Genomic DNA, 14,784 nt, shown 5'->3' on the forward strand with positions numbered 1-14,784 from the left:
AATAACTCTTATATGATTAATTCCTCCTGCATTTTTGTTTGTACTTTGGAGAAATATCATTGAGAAATAACTCTTATATGATTAATTCCTCCTGCATTTTTGTTTGTACTTTGGAGAAATGTACATAAAGCTGAAGGCATCGGGGAGAGAATGAAGAATAAGGGCGTTGGTTCTGAGAACAGGAAATAGACACCTGGCAAAATGGCAGTATTTATCTCATTGTGTTCACAATCATCGTTTTTTAAAAGGCAATGTTTATATGAGATTGCTTCATATAACTTTTCAAAATCACATATTTTTCATTTTGATAGAATTGATTATATAGAAAAATTACTTTAAAATTTTTTTATTATAGGAGCAGATTCCTTTCTTCAAATAAAACCTTATTAGGAACACTATATCTTGAGGAGATAAAAAGTGGCTCCCCTGGTTAATATCTGACAGGCAGCTATACTCACCACTATACCAGCAATGCTGCATTGTTCTGGTTGACGTTTGAGAAAGGAGATCAGGACCCCCAATTTCTTGGGACCTCTCTCTTAACTTGTGGTAGTTTCTAAAATAATAAGTACCTCAGACCATGGCTAGAAAAAGAATACTGTCATCTAGCTAATTCAAAAGCAATCAGCAACAATTATTCCTTCCTGAATGAATTGATCTTTTTAACGTAAAAGCATTTTTTTAAAGATGTTATTTATTTATTAGAGAGATGGAGAGAGAGCACAAGTAGGCAGAGCAGCAGGCAGAGGGAGAGGGAGAAACAGGCTCTCCACTGAGCAGGGAGCCCAACGCGGGGCTCGATCCCAGGATCCTGGGATTGTGACCTGAGCCAAAGGCAGCTGCTTAACCAACTGAGCCACCCAGGCGCCCCAAAAGCATTTTTTAAATTGGTCTGATTATCAATACTTTATCTCACTATCATCATACGCGTCCACTGATATTTACCTTTGAATAACTTTGTATGATGCTGAATAAAGCAAATTAGGCAAATCTAGGGTTTTTTTTTTTCCCAAAGATGTTATTTACTTATTTGAAAGAGGGAGAGAGAGAGAGCATGGGCACAAGCAAGGAGAGGGGCAGGCAAAGGGAGAGAGAGAAGCAGGCTCCCTGCTTAGCAGGGAGCTCTATGCGGGGCTCCATCCCAGGACCCTGGGATCATGACCTGGGCCCAAGGCAGACACTTAACCTACTGAGCCACCCAGGCACCTGCAAATCTACTTTCAATCTCACTGATGCCTATGTGTCATCAAGGTAGTACATAGTTACATTTCAGAATATCACATGCATGTGCAGAGCTCAGTCATCATCAAGCTTGCAGAGCTTGATACTTTCAGAGCACGATTTACATCTATTTTCATGTTTAAGCGTTGGAGATCGGTTGTGAGACAACTAGGGAAAGTATTGCCAGTGGGCGAATGGAGCCACGTGTTTAGGTTTAGTTTGCTGCTAATATGGGGGACAACGTATGCTGTTCAGATACCTGCTGTGTCAAGAGAACAGCACCCTGAAATTGGTAGCCCTGGGTCTGGGCTGCTTCTTCCCGGTAGAATTTTGGAGCACATCCCTGAAATTGGTTGGGGCTGGTGCTTGCACACATAAGTGGTTCTCTTTGCTGGGCTTCCACTGTGGCTCCCTGCCAGAGAAGCACATTTCTTTCTGCAGGGAATTAGGATGGCTTCTCCCATCCCTCCTTTACTGCCTGAAATCTGGAAAAGGATTAAGTTCCTCTTCCATTAGTCAAATAAAATGAAAAGGGAAGAGGCTATATCTTCCCTTTGTTTCTACACTTTGAAGAAAAAAATTGACCCTAGTGTTTCTAAATGATTAGTGAGTTTAACCCTGTATTGCAGATCAAAGGTTACCTTTCAAAAAATTCCTTCTAAATGTAGTATTTTGTATGTGTCACACATAATGTGCACACGACTCACATGTAGACACACATACACAAGCACACAATAGACCCTCAATTTTTAAAATGCTCTATGAATGTTTGATTAACCCACTCACCTCAAGGAAAAATTGAAGAAACTGAAATTGTTTCTTCACAGGTTGAAGTTTAATAAAAGACATGTTCCATAGATAGCTAAAAAGACCTTTGTTATCTTCCTAAAATGAGCCTCTTCTTTCTGAAAATAGCATTTGCAGTTACAACTTAGGAGTTCTTGAAACTACTACTGAGGTGGGGCATTATCTAAAGACAAATGCCACTTAGCTGTCACTGGCAGTGAACTCGAGAGAAAGGCACAGACTGTCTTCCAGCAGAGCACAGTCAAGCAAGATTTATCTTTAGTTAAATCTACAGCATGCCTAGTCCTTTGACAGATATTAAAAGAGACACAAAATAAACATAAACCATAGGCCCTGCTCCCACGGACTTTAAACGCATTCTGGGGAGCCAGCATTAACACAATCAGGTATAATTACAGTACAGAAAAATATAGTTACACACTAGGTAACGTGATACCAACTATAAATAGCAGTTGAGATCCACGAAGGAAGGAATCAATGAAGACAGGAAGCCAGAGACTATTTTATGAGAAGGGAGAAACTTCAGCTAGTCCTTGTTGGAGAGGAAGATCAAAAACAAATGACTGGAAGCCAGTTATTAGCCAGCCTCCAGCTGCCCAGCAGAGATTCATCAGTGGAGCTAAGGAGCCACAAGCATAGTCAGGCATTTTTCTAAATCACACTTGGATGACAGAGGGGCACGGCCCACTCCAGAAGATGAATGCCTTCTTAGTGTTCACCTAGAAACCTGTGCAGGTGGGTGAACACCAAATATTTAGCCAACTTCTTCAGGAGGGAGTGCTCTCATAAGACTTTCCTGTGCTTCAGTGATTCATGCTTTTTGACAAATACAGCATCTCCTGTAGGTTAAGTATGTTTAACTTTTCAAAATATATTCCCATGAAGTATCATGGTTCAGAGTTACACATATAACTTGTAAAGTTAAATGGCATGGAACTGCTTTTTAAAGAGTGGGCTGTGTACTCTAAAAGGTGAGCTAAAGGTTTACGCCATCTTAATTCAGTAGTATTACAGAAGCAAGTGCTAGAAGTTGGTGAGTCTGGAGTCAGTCTCTCCTTCGCTTATCTGCAGTGTGGACCCAGAAATTTCTTAGGTTCACCGTCAGAATTTTTTTGCCAGTAAATTAGACCTAATGGCTATTACTGTGTAGAAGGAATGTTTCCAAAACTTTGACACATACTCTTTTTTCCAAATCACAGGGATCATGAAACGAGATTATCACGTGTGTACATGTACACACACATACATGTATACACACCTATACACAAAATACACAGATATATGTTTTCTCATTTATTCAACAAGTAGTCAAGTAATGACCACACGTAAGATTCTCCACTAGAACTGGATTTTTGAAGCACGTTCTGTGATTCTCTGAATGAATGTGGATGGGTGGTCAGTTAGCCCCATAAGATCGATGGCAGAGGTAGTTGACGTCCTGGAAGGAGCCTTTGGAAACAGGCCTGGGTTCATTGTCAGCATTGTGATTTCCATCTGTTTGGTCTTAAAGATTGCTTTATCTCAGGAAGTCTCAGTTGTTATAACATTTAAAATGTATAATAATACCACAAACTCACCAGGTTTCTTAGAGGAGGAAGGGATCTCTTCGAGGGCTTTTCGGTCGCTGTGGTAGGCACATCACACCAATATTCCCGTGACAACAAAGGACACCACGTAGTGCCTGGCACCTGGGGACTACTGAGTACAAATTAATCCCCTCTCTGCGTTAGCAGTTGTTTTATTCTGGACTTCAATGTGTAGGGACACTTATAGATTGTTTTGTACTGGAAAAAGGTAAAAAAAATTAAATTATCTTAAAAATTCCAGATTTAGACCCACAGGGAGCCAAATATAACTATACTGTAGTATCCCTGTGACTGTAAGAGCTTGTTAAAATTTTAATCCTCTATGAATTGTGTTTGTCTAGGGTGATGCCATTTTGGGTGCAAATCAGAGGCAGCTGCAACCCTTATTTAAAATTTAAATGTAGTATTGATTCTACAGCACCTATATGTAGAATTCATTAGCTTTCTGCTATTTCTTCATGTGTGAGAATCGGGCTTATGATTTTGATAACCACCCATTTAATTTTTTTTTTTCCAAAGAAAAAGATCTTTTCACAAATTCTTTATAAATTTTTTCCAGGTACTAGGCCTAGTCTCTTCTTGCATATTCATGGAATGCATGGGCATTCCCTGCTGTCTTTTTGTTGTTGTCAAGGAAACCCCCAGTTCTCTACACAGGGATTACATTCTTCTTTCTTAATAGCTCTTAGATCATTCATTTGTGCAGTGAATAAAAAATGTATTCATGGGCCCAGACAGTGTTCAGAACATTTCTGAGGGAAGGGATGTAGCCAAGGGGAGAGACGTGCATCGTGAAAGGAGCAAAAGGGATAAAAGAAAAGGAAAAAGAAATGCTCTCTGGTGTTTCATTTTTATGACATAAAGCTGAAAATTGTATATTTTTAATAAGGCATTGCCTATTTGTATCAGTTTACAAAATGTGTGACATTACACCTCAGTGAGGGAGGTCAGTCAGGTACGAGAAGAGTTGCCTATTCAGCTGTTTCATTGGTAGAATGATTCCAAGAAGCGGGCGTTGGCCAAGAGGTAGGGATTGGGGATGTGTTTTAGTGAAAACTGCTGTATATATTTTTTCATTTGTATCAAAGTGCTTTGAATTTTTTTAACACCATAATTGAGGTGACAGAAAATGTAAAATAGTCTTTCATCCCAGAGCCATCATGTGAACAACTGAGAACCTATTTAATGTATTAAAAATGGTGTTCCTTAGAGAGGTATATGGGTGTTTAGACTTTTTGAGTACAGATCAGGAGGAAAACACCCATCTATTGGTAAGAAGGCTGTAATTGTCGTAAAAAGAATGATTCGACTCTTGGGAGGAAAATAAATTATGATAAGCCTTCTAAATACTTGTTGGAATTATTGTAATAGTGGACAAAGTATTTCTCCATAAATAATTTAAAGTGTAAGTGTGAAAGGAAGACTCTCTGGAGTGAGAGGGAAAGTTTAATTATATTTCAGCATCTGTGTCTATAAAAATTTGACCTATTGTGTCATGATATTATGTCCAGATGTGCTTGCACACGTGTATAAAAGATCGGCTTCTGGTGGCTTCATCTTTTGGCTTTGTCCTGTAGTCTTCTTGGTTTCTCACAGGGTGATTTAAGTTGCTTTGGCCATGTGCTGCAAAGAGTAGGTTTCTGAAGGTTTTGGTTTTCCTAAGTTGAAAAAGGAAAAGGAAATATATTAAGGTATATTTCTGTAGAGTATAACGGAATATACTATAGTTACCATTTTTCACTATGCTGCACACTCACCTTACTCTGCTCTGTAGGGAAGCCATTTTACTGTCTGCAGATGAAACATTCTCCTCCCATCTCTTCACACTCACTTCCAGGAAATAATTGGAGGTGTTGAAATAAAGTCATTCCGTCAAGCTATTGTGTGGCTGAAGAAAAGAAGATAACGCAATCTATTGCTTAACAGGGAAGGCAACTTGAAATAATTAGTAAGCAAAAACATATAATAAAGACTATTTGCTTATTTTAGTAAAAAGAAAACTAGACATGATATAAAATAAATTAATAGAAGAAGCATCTTTAGATTTTGCTTCACAGGAAACTCTGGGCACTCATTCCCTTACTGAGCAACCACTCAGCTTGCCTGGGAGGACCCAGAGCTACACTAACCAGGCACCAGGCAGCTAACCAAAAGTGACGCCATTCTGAGCACGGGGATTTGAGAAACACCAGGAAATGGCCCAGTGCATAAATACTGCCAACACCGCTTCTCAACCCTTGCTGACTATTAGAATGACCCAGGAGCCTCTAAGTAAAAATGCCCATGTCCCTATCCCTCATCAGACAACTTGAATTTGGATTTCTAGTGGGAGGGCTCAGACATTTGTACTTTTGGTTAGTTTGTTTTCTTAAATTTCCTTCATTTATTTTTCATTACTAGATATCTGTATTTTTATTTATTTATTTTTATTTATTTATTTATTTGACAGAGAGAGATCACAAGGATATCTGTATTTTTAAAAAGTGTGATTTTGATACACAGTGAGCGTTGAACATCGGTAAAGTAAAGGCTTTCTGACCTGCAGACAGCTGGCTGAAGTAGGCAGTCCTGCGGAAGGGGATGCTTTAAGCTTCTGCCAGTTAAGCTATACTTTACCAATTTTAAGGAGAAAAAGAATATGTTTGATTCAGTCTCCTTTGAGTGAAATGGTGTTCTTTGATCACGTTTTGGGAAAGGTAGATTTTGTGCTAAGTGTTAAAATGAATGTTGGCATCTGTAAGTAAGGAAGAAAACAGAATCAAATATCATTAAAACATATGTTTTTTTTCAATTTTTTTAAAAAAATTTATTTATTTGACAGATAGAGAAAGATCACAAGTAGGTAGAGAGGCAGGTGGAGAGAGAGGAAGGGAAGCAGGCTTCCCGCTGAGCAGAGAGCCCGATGCGGGGCTTGATCCCAGGACCCTGGGATCATGACCTGAGCCGAAGGCAGAGGCTTTAACCCACTGAGCCACCCAGGTGCCCCTAAAATACATGTTTTTTAAAAAAAGTTTCAGGAATAATTGTAATTGAATTAGAAGTAATGGTAAGGGGTGGAAAATATGTCTTGAATTACCCAGACTGCATACCTCACTTTGCTGTATCCATGTTACCTTCTCTATATCAACATGGAAACTATAAGAAAATACATATGGTTATGGCTTAGGGATTCTTTTTTTTTTTAAGATTTTATTTTATTATTATTATTATTTATTTATTGGTGGGGGGGGCAGGCTCCCCACTGAGCAGAGAGCCCAGAACCCTGGGATCATGACTAGAGCCGAAAGCAGAGGCTTTAACCCACTGAGCCACCCAGGCGCCCCTGGCTTAGGGATTCTTTTGACTCTACTACCGAAGTGACTTTGTTCATTATACATTTACATTAAGAAAAATGGTGATTACCACCCTGATATAAGCCTATATGGAATACTGGATTTGGAAAGAAAGTGAATGATTTAAAAAAAAAAAATTTTTTTTTGAAACTGTGTCTTCCCATTTAGATTATCTGGATTTTTATATCCAGAAGAGTCTTTACTGTTTGCATTATCAGTATGATTCTTTAGTTGTATCTCAGTATTTGATCTGCTACTGCAATCAAAGGACAACAATTTCTTCAGCCCAAAATTCACATCTTTCAAAGGAAGTATTGAACTGTAATAGAATGTTAACGTTTTCCTTCTTGATGATAAAAAACTGAGCAGACATTCTGCCAACAAAATTCTCAAAGAGGGGTTGAGTGGCAAGAGTATGAAGGTCATTCGTGTTTAAAGGATCTCTTCATGCACTTTAATTACAGAATACAGAATTTGGAATGGGCAGTGAGACAAAAATACAAACACAGCTAAGGAATTTATACATAAGAAATGATATGACCTAAGTCCTGTGGCATACAAATCAAAGATACAACCAGTTTGGGCTGAGGAGTTTTAGAGAAGATGTCCTGGAGAACCGAGGGCTTTAGCTGGATCATTCATAAATGCAAGGTCAAGTTCAAAGGAGGATTTAGAAGCATTCCAAATTGGGGGTCGGAAGGCTCTTCTTAAACAGAAGTTGAGCCAGGAATTAGGAGTATAATAAGATGGGGACATGGAGTTGCTGGGCTCCAAGGCAGCACAGAATTCTAACAGAGAACTGAAGGAAGAGGATAAATATGGGACAGTTCATCGGACTGTTTAAACGCCCTGTTGAAGAAATCAGATAGAAGAGGTGAGCAGAGGGGCGCCTGGGTGGCTCAGTGGGTTAGAGCCTCTGCCTTCGGCTCGGGTCGTGATCCCGGGGTCCTGGGATCGAGCCCCGTATCGGGCTCTCTGCTTAGCGGGGAGCCTGCTTCCTCCTCTCCCTCCTGCCTGTGTTTCTGACTACTTGTGGTCTCTGTCTATCAAATTTTAAAAAAAAAAATAAATAAATAAAATAAAAGCACTCAGGGAAATCGTTGTTGTGAGAATCGAATGATGCATTTCCTCAAAAAAAAAAAAAAAAGAAGAGGTGAGCAGAAACTGCTATTGACTATTGAAGAAAGGAGTAACATAATTAAAAATAAAATGGTGCTGGTAAAGTTTACCTTACCAGTGATAATTTAGAGGTCTTAGAAAAGAAGTATAAACATATTTATGAGAGGCATTTGTTTTACTTTACTCAAAGCTTTTACTTAAATTTTACATCCTTGATTCTGACCAAAGCATTTTTCTGGTGTTAGGATATTTGGTATCTATCTATCTATCTATCTATCATCTGTCAAAGGCTTTCACAATGTTGGAGAAGTAAAGTGAAAAGAATAATAAATATACTGCCTGTGGTTGGTTCTTGTTTATTTGTTATATTTTTTTTTTTTAAAGATTTTTATTTATTTATTTGACAGACAGATCACAAGTAGACAGAGAGGCAAGCAGAGAGAGAGAGGGAAGCAGGCTCCCTGCTGAGCAGAGAGCCCCATGCGGGACTCGATCCCAGGACCCTGAGATCATGACCTGAGCCGAAGGCAGCGGCTTAACCCGCTGAGCCACCCAGGCGCCCCTATTTGTTATATTTTTTAAGCAACTTTGAAACCTAAGTAACCTGGCTTACTTCTCTTTCATATAGTTCTTTATCTTATCTCATTGTTCAGAAATGCTTGAAGGTCCCAAACTTACTTGATTGTTCTCCAGGAAAGCCCGTGCTCTTTAAATATTGGAAGTTGAAAAGTCCCCTAGGGCTTTTCTGTAAGTAAGAAGAGCTCACACTTGGTGATATCTCTTTGAGCACACTTAGACTAGATGACTCTATCTAAACACATTCTTTCCGCTTGAAGGAATAGCATTATTAGGGGATTATCTCAAGTTGGGGAAAAGAGATGATTTTTATCATCCTCATAACATGTCTGCCTCTTTAAAGTGAGGCCATCAGAAACGCTTATGTTGTTTATACACATGTATTACCCTTTCTGGGTGTAAAATTCATGAATTAAAAAATATCAAGCTCCCGCTCAGCCCGAGTAGGCTGCCGGTCTACGGTAACATGCTTGGGAGATGCACCAAGTGAACCTCAGCTAGCAGAGTTAATAGGGAGGTAGGGGTCACAGAGTCCAGTGCTGGTCTCCCAATGTTCAGATTAGTCTCTCTTATCTCTGAGGAGATTGAGTATTGATGTAAATATCACTTGATTTTCAGTTATTGAGGTAATTAAGGGTGCAAACATATCTGAAGAGATTTGGGGAGGGTGTTTATATCTCGATTACTAACCTCAATTTTTGTAGCATATTGAGTCAGCACCATTTTTAGTATCTTAAATTTTGAGACTATTAGGGGATTTAGGATATCTGAAACAATCTGATTGAAATTTCTATTAGGTGGGAGCGCCTGGGTGGCTCAGTCAATTAAGCATCTGATTGCGGCTCAGGTCATAATCCCAGGGTCCTGGGATCAAGCCCCATGTTGGGCTTCCCTGCTCAGCTGGGAGGCTGCTGCTCCCTCTCCCTCTGCCCCTCCCCCTGCTTGTGCTCACTTTCTGTCTCTCTCTCAAATAAATAAAATCTTTAAAAAAGATTAGGTGATTTTCTTTGCTTCCTGAGCTGCCAGCATTGTATTTTAAATTAAGAACACATCAACTATGAAGGAAGTTGAGGCATTTTTTTCTCTCTGGTTATTGGACCTATAGATAAGTGTCAGAAAACATATAAACATCTTAAAGAACTTCAGACTTTCTCTATTTAAATTCTATAAATATTGCTCAGCCACTTCAGTATGGTTGCCTATTTTATTTTTAAAATAAGGGAACAAACTATTTTTATTGCACATTAAAATGAAATCCATTTTACTAAAAAAATGTGATCCTACTATATCTCTGCTGAGTATATTGGTATATAGTTATATTTAATTAAAAGCTCTTAAACTTAAATTGTAAAATTCCCCGAAGAGAATGTGAGCCTTAGCCAGCTGCCTATGCATCTTATCAACAATGTTTTGTGTCCACTAGCAGCATGACTGGAAGATTGTGCTATGTCCAAAAAATTCTGCCATGAAGTACTTAAATATACTTGGTGAATAATTTGAGGTCAGCTAGGAATTAAGTGTTGTGTGAAATGCCATTAAAAAATCTATTAACTGTGGTACTAGTATATTCAAGTCAAGCTGTTAAAATACATTTGTATAAACATAGAACAGATTATACATACACTGTGTAGAGTTCTGTGGTTTGACTCTTGAAATCCAAATAAAAGTTATATTATCCTTAGAATAAAATTCTAAAATAGAGAGTCTTTTATAAGGACTTGTTCATCTAAGAGCTGGGAATGTTAATTACTCCATTAGGTTGCACTGTTAATAGGAACTAGAGCAGATCATGATTTTGGAGTAAGATACCTGCTTTTAGAATGCACAGGTGTCTCCCCACCACAACCCACAAAGAAAATTTATATGGTTTGCAATCATGATAGTACTTATAACTGTCTAATAACATGGGTGGTGGGTGGTGGTAGTAACAAGAAAGAGGGATGAAGAAATAATTTTAAAGACTGAATAATAAAAAGGAGCAAAGGGGAATCTGGGTGAGATGTCCAGTAGCCATAACAGGAATATAGGATGGTGGCAAAGAACTCGCCTATCTGTGCTGGGCAGATTTCAGAGCTCCACACCCCCTGTGAGATTTTTAAAGTATGGGAACACATTAGCCACACTGACAGAATAAAATGTAGATTGATCTGTAGAGAATCTGTTGGTGGGAAAAAAATATGTTTAAAGCCCTAGAAAATGAACATTTCCCTCACCCTCAAGACAATATTAAGAAATGTGATGAAAGCATTTGGAAGCTGACACAACTTACTTAAACAATGAATATTAGTCACTTAGTTGTGAGACTATGGAAAAAGGAAACAAAATAATTTCAATGTTATTTTGTATCTGTTTTATTTAAGAATTCCCCTCTAGTAGAACATTTTTGTGATACAGATCAAATGAGCACATGTTAAAATCTATCTCTTCTTCTTAGTCACTGTTTAGTGTAATGTGCTGATAGTTCTTTGGTGGTCACTGGCTTCATGGTATAATGAGAAGCATAAGACCAAACAACTTAAGATGTTTCTGTGTTTTCTACTATTCTGAGAGTAAGTCAGATCAGACACTTGGGAGGCAGGTGCAGGAAGGATTCCTAGGTTAAATGTAATGATTGGTACATTTGCAATATGTACACCCCAAAATTTTCCTTTTCAACTTAAGAGAGACGAGTGTAGTAAGGCCATTTTTTTTTTTTTAAAGATTTTATTTATTTGACAGAGAGAGAGAAATCACAAGTAGGCAGAGAGGCAGGCAGAGAGAGAGGGGGAGGAAGCAGGCTCCCTGAAGGGCAGAGAGCCGGACTCGGGGCTCGATCCCAGGACTCTGCTGGGATCATGACCTGAGCCAAAAGCAGAGGCTTTAACCCACTGAGCCACCCAGGCGCCCCAAGGCCATTTTTTTAACCTCTTGGAAAGAGCGTTTGTTTGAAAAAGAGAAAGAGGCAGGCAGGCAGACAAACAGACTTGGAAGATATTCTTGGAGGTTCTAGGTCTCTACAGAGTTTCAAGCATCTGCAATACAGTCTGACACATAATAGGTAGTACATTTTATGCAGTCAGTTGTCCTCTGGGAAGATAATACAGTTGGGTGGCATGTGTGGTTGTGGTAGTGAATTTAATTTTATGTGCAAAAATCAAGATGCAAAGGCCAACTCTGCTACGTTTGAATTGCTGTGATAGAAATCTTGTGATATTTACTTAGGTTATAAAATGGAATATATTGCATCTAACAGTTGAATCTTTGGGTAAAATATTCTGATATGATGGTCTGAAGTGCTAAGGGAGGTCCCCATAGATTCACGTGCAATACGAAATGTGGAAGTTCATTATCTAAGTGGAAACTGGACTAAAACAGCATTACACTTTGTTCATTGGAACTAAAATTAGAAAAATATAAAGTAAATGCCAGGGTGTTTTATTAATTGAATTAAGTAGATTTAATGAGAATTGATAGTCAATGAAATTAGTATATAAATTGTTGATTTACAATTATAGTTCTTCTTTGTTTTCTATTCTAAGGAAAAAAAAACATTTTATTTTAAGTTATTCATTCCTTTGTAAAACACTTAAGTGAACATCATGACATGTCAGTTCCTTTGACACACTGAGAGTTAATGCAGTGACACACCTTAGTGTCTTCTCTCTCTCTCTCTCTGCTTTTCTTCACCCCACTTATTTTTAGAGCTACCACCATCCTTCATTGATACGACCTCCATTTATACTCACTAAGAAGGTGATGGGATATGTTTTAATCGGTTTTTCTTTTTTTTACTAATTTTTAAAGTAAGGAATTTATTTAGAAACCTATATCAACCTATGCAGGCGATGAGTATTATTTACCCTATTCCTGGCCTAGGAGTTTATAAATAAACACTATCAAGCAGTCATTTCCTTATGTATCCTATGTTTGTTTGGAGAAGCTTGGTTGAATGGTTAGTTTTACCTTCATTATTTATAAAACAGTAAAAAATGTGGTGGGGATTCTATGCTTGACACAGACCTGTGTTTCTTATTTAAAATTCTTTCCATATTTAAATGAAAGATTCTGTGTGAATTTAGTGTCCATGTGTGATACTTCTTGATGCGAATCCTAGTTTTATTTACACCTCATGAAACCTAATGCAAAAGGTTGAACGTAAAATGAGAATATTAGCAGTTGAAGATAGGCATACTTTTGAAGCTCCAGTTAGATGCTATAAAGTTGTACAAAATAGTTTTCCTGAGTCTGGCTTACCTTGACTATGTTAAAATAGTATTAGCAATGAGAGACTACTTAATTTGGTGATTAGATAAAATTGCTGATATGATATTTGAAAAGATTCATTTGTACAAAGGCGTTTAAAATGCATTCTCATATACATATATGTACATATGCATATATATTATCACTTTTCTTCATAGCAAAACAGTGGGCTTCATTGCAAGCACTATTAAGAGATGTTATCTGAAGATTTTAAAAGTGTCCTCTTCTAAAACATACACACCATGAGACACTGTAAGAGCACAATAACAACTTCAGTGATGTAATATTGAACGAGCTTATACTTCTAATTATATTTTTTGAAAAAACGTAAGGCATTTAGTCATGTTCTTATTTGGCAATTAGGAGTTGTTGCAGCATCTGTGGCAGAAATCATTTGTCTTCATTTTATATTTTCGTAATATGCTAGAGTTATGTGTTGATCTCATTTTTTCTTATGGTAGAAGAATTTTTTATTCATTTGAATACCCATGAGCCTTTGTTTTTATAGTTGGAAGGCAGAATGTCTGAGGTAGAATGAGAGGGAGATTTGGTTATAGGACATATGGTTAGGGTAAGAATAACCCAGCCTTATACAAGTAATATTTTATGGAGATTACGTAGTGAAGATGTGATGGGATACAGAGAAGAGTTGTTTTTGTTGTTGTTGTTGTTGTTTTTTGTTTTTTGTTTTGTTTTGTTTTTGCTTTTAGTAGGGTGAAAGGGATAAAGGTAGATAATATATGTCTTCCAGTTACATAAAAGTTCTGTGGTCTTTCGTTTTCTAAGCAAACCATAGTTAAAAACATAGAGGAGCTTCTTAGAGTTTTTCTTGGTAGTTCCTGTACTTCTGAATTTATTTTGATGCATAAGGAATACAAGCAAGACTCGTCTAACTTATCAGTAAATGATTGATGTTGATCTTTTCATACATGGAAAGAAGTGGCTTCTTGCTACAGGAACAATCTTCCTACCAAAGGGGGACAGGGCTGGATCCATCATAATTATTCTTTCTGTAAGCTTCTCGGTTTCATCTGAGTGTATGTGGCATGAATTGGGACTCGGCTGAAAATTAATTCTGCAACAGGAGAGTGAGATACTGTGCAATCCTCGTGCTGCTCTCTGTCTTCTCACGGGCCCTTGCACGCATAGGTACCTTTTTGCACTCCCGTGACACTGGGACGAGGACAGTTGCACTGGCAGAAATCTCTCCTAGGACAACTGAATTACACTCTGATAAAAGTGATGGCCCAGAATTTCCTCCTTCCTGGTGCCCAGTCAAGGCGTTTGGCTGATGTAATTCTGGAAGCACAAGAGTCCATTGAGCTAGCTTAGTGGTTGGTACCTTATAGCAATTTACAATTTACAAGAGAGTGTTCTCAGGATATGTGTTATTTAAAGTGTGCTAGTTCAGATGTTTAGATGTGACTCCTGAACTTTCCTTGGAGAAATGTTAATAAAAGGAACTGTAACTGACCCAATCCAGATCACCTCTCATGAAGGACAAAGGTGTGAAGTGTGGTGGGCCCTTCCTTCCTTCTTGGTGTTCTCAGTGAGCTCTCCCTGTGTGGAGCCTCCATGCATGGCCTCCTGCCTGGGTGTCTGGCCCATGGCTACAGCCTTTGCAGCTAAATTTTGTCTCACTGTTACACTGGGGAGGGGCTGTGGTTGCACTGTGAAAGATCTGTAAAGAAACCTCTCTTTTACTTTCCTGAAACCAGTCTTCTCTAGGACAGATAATGGCTAGAGAAGGAATCTCTTCTTATTTCCTTACCAAATAGAGGGTGTCTCAGACTCCCCTTACATAAAACAATAATCGCTTACTTTTTTCTGTATGATTTGGTGAAATGGTCTTAATTTTTCTTTTTCTTTTTTTTCAGTTCACATGCATATGAATTTCCACA

At 38.2% G+C, this 14,784-nt stretch overlaps 1 protein-coding gene across 1 annotated transcript in view; it reads left to right on the forward strand.

Moving 5' to 3' along the window:
- LOC111148298 (versican) overlaps positions 1 to 14,784 on the forward strand; it is a 112,020-nt gene that overhangs the window by 53,650 nt on the left and 43,586 nt on the right. The window lies entirely within an intron of this gene.

The sequence above is a fragment of the Enhydra lutris genome, unplaced genomic scaffold (genome assembly GCF_002288905.1).
Source record: "Enhydra lutris kenyoni isolate GAN:26980312 unplaced genomic scaffold, ASM228890v2 scaffoldscaffold19, whole genome shotgun sequence".
NCBI lineage: Eukaryota > Metazoa > Chordata > Mammalia > Carnivora > Mustelidae > Enhydra > Enhydra lutris.